The 2983-nt window shown below is 34.7% G+C and overlaps 1 non-coding gene across 1 annotated transcript; it reads right to left on the reverse strand.

Annotated features, from left to right (window-relative positions):
- Positions 1-2010: 2010 nt before the first annotated feature.
- Positions 2011-2084, reverse strand: TRNAN-GUU (transfer RNA asparagine (anticodon GUU)). The gene has a single exon. It is a non-coding gene; the product is annotated as a tRNA-Asn (tRNA).
- Positions 2085-2983: the final 899 nt, after the last annotated feature.

Genomic DNA, 2983 nt, shown 5'->3' on the forward strand with positions numbered 1-2983 from the left:
ACGCTTTACCATCATAATCGGAGCTGAAATGCTAAATTCAGGAGATAAGTTTATTTAACTTACTTACTCCCAAAGGGTAGTAACTTATTTTTATTGTTTATGTATTTTTATTTAATTTTTATTTATTTTCCTTCTCTACTTTGGAAAGCAGCCATTTTCCCACAACTGAGTGATATGGATGTGGGACGTTGTGGGTTTGAGTAACCACATTCCTCTCTTCTACTTTCTATGATTTTAACTTCTATTGCTATTTCATTATTTTATTTCTCTATCCGAGACTGGCAAACAGAGGTTAAGACTGATATACGATGTACCCCCACCGCAATGTGAGTCCTACTTCCGCAGTCACCTCGAAAATCAGGGTATATTTCTCATCCCACATTACAGCCTGTACCCTGGAAATCCTTTCAATTGTTGTAGTGTTTTAATTTTTGTTTCAGCTTGTTTTTTTGCTTTTAACAAACTAACACAGGTTTGTATTTGCTGTTTTTAATGCGGTCCTTCTTTTTTAATTTGTTTTATTTTACTTAACCCTTCAGTATTAATATTCTCTCTTAATATTTATCTACATATGAATATATATATATGTATAGTAATGCTATTAAACCATAAGCTTCTTAAATAACAAAGCACAGCAACAAGTCTGAAGTACTCATCTGACTTATATGGTAAAAGGCAACATACCAATTCAAACTTGAAAGATATTGATTGGTTCAACTCTCCTATTGCTTCATTTATACATATATAATATACACTGTCGCTAAATCTCTGTACTTGTTAACTTACTTTGTTTCATCTAACAAATCAATGTTTAAGCACCCGCACAGATTACGTTTTTAATTTTTTATAACTCAATTTCTTATTCATTTATACAATTTCTCATTCATTTAAGAACACATATATTGTAAAATAACTAGAAAAACGTGTTAAATTACATTTTCAGAACCTTTTAAATAAATTGAATATTTAAACTTAGAAAGCATTTAGAATATTTTTACAGACAGTAAGTCACAAAATATATATGGACTTCCACACTATACATCAGAGCTCAAATCTTTGAGTGAAAGTTCTTGGCTAAATAGCATAAAATATCAACACTTTGTTGAATGAACAGCAACTGCCTGTTGTAGAGACACAAGTATAGAGAAAGACGATTTGAAAGTCTTCTGTCTTTCGTCTTTAGGTCAGTGAAGAGACGGAAGACTTTCGAAACGTCGTCCTCTACACTTGCGTCTCCACAACAGGCAGTTACCATCCATTCTACAAAGTTTCATCATGAATACTCTGCCTAAACAATCTATCAAAGAAAAGCATAAAGTATTTATAATGACTGAATAATATATTTAAATAGCTCAAATGATGAAACAGCGTAAAATGTTCATGACTTCAAGACTGCATATTACAATAAAATAGCTGAAATATTTAAGTTGAAATTCACGTGATGACTAATCAAAACACTATGAAATAAATTATTTTAATTATTCTAAAACAATTAAGAAATGTAACGCAAAATTAGGTCTAGATAGAATAATTTTATTCTTAATATATGCATAACGTAGATGAATATTTCGTATGAAGTTATAATTACATATACTAGAACCCAAACTTGAAATTGGGAAAGGACTGGGTGATATAAAATTACCTATTTAATGAAGGATATAATTCCATTGTACTGGTTTAAAACTGACATCGACTTATCTTGAATTTACAATTAACTGTTACGTTTGTTTGTTTGTTTGGGAATTTCGCACAAAGCTACTCGAGGGCTATCTGTGCTAGCCGTCCCTAATTTAGCAGTGTAAGACTAGAGGGAAGGCAGCTAGTCATCACCACCCACCGCCAACTCTTGGGCTACTCTTTTACCAACGAATAGTGGGATTGACCGTCACATTATACGCCCCCACGGCTGGGAGGGCGAGCATGTTTAGCGCGACGGGGGCGCGAACCCGCGACCCTCGGATTACGAGTCGCACGCCTTACGCGCTTGGCCATGCCAGGCCGAAACGTAAACGCCCCCGGGGGGGCTCGAACCACCAACCTTTCGGTTAACAGCCGAACGCGTTAGCCGATTGCGCCACGGAGGCGTCTAACTGTTACGAGTTATGTATTCACTTTTCATTTTCTATTTGAAAATACCTAATATTTTGTTTCACTTGTGGAAAGCTGTTTCGATATATCTTAATAAACTTCGCTTTTCGATACTGTTTTCCTTTTTACAGGTTTAATTAGGTCCAGCATGGCCAGGTGGTTAAGGCACTCGACTTGTAATATGAGGGTCGCGGGTTCGAATCCCGGTCGCACCAAGCATGCTCACTCTTACAGCCATGGCGGTGTAATAATGTGACTATCAATCCCACTATTTGTTGGTAAAGAGTAGCTCAAGACTTGAAGGTTGGTGGTTATGACTAGCTGCCTTCCTTCTAATCTTTCACTGCTAAATTAGGGACGGTTATGTGTAGCTTTGCGCGAAATTCAAAACAAACAAACAGGTTTAATTTTAAGTAGCGACCAAAAACACATTAAAAATGAATAAATTCACATTTTTGGTGCTGTTGTTAAATACTTTAAAAAAAAACAAAGCACAGCAACAGGTCTAGAGTTACTCATCTGTTTTAAGAGACCACTAAACACCAATGGCACAGCGATATATCTTCGGACTTACAACGCTAGAAACCAGGTTTCGATACCCCTGATGAGCAGAGCACAGTTAGCCCATCGTGTAGCTTTCTCCTTAACTACAAACAAACAAACTGTTTTGAGAGGATAAAGAAAAATATTAAAAATAATTTTCAAAACTAGCTTTTCAGTACACATTTTTTTAATTTTAATATTGAAATAATAATAATTATTATTATCATTTTTTGCCTTGACTTATTAATAGATACATCCCTTTATGTACTGTTCAGCAGTAAAAATAAATAAATAATCGGTGTTAGAAATAAAAACACATAAATAATACTGTGTTGGTAATCTTTATCCTAAA

The sequence above is a fragment of the Tachypleus tridentatus genome, chromosome 1 (assembly GCF_004210375.1).
Source record: "Tachypleus tridentatus isolate NWPU-2018 chromosome 1, ASM421037v1, whole genome shotgun sequence".
NCBI lineage: Eukaryota > Metazoa > Arthropoda > Merostomata > Xiphosura > Limulidae > Tachypleus > Tachypleus tridentatus.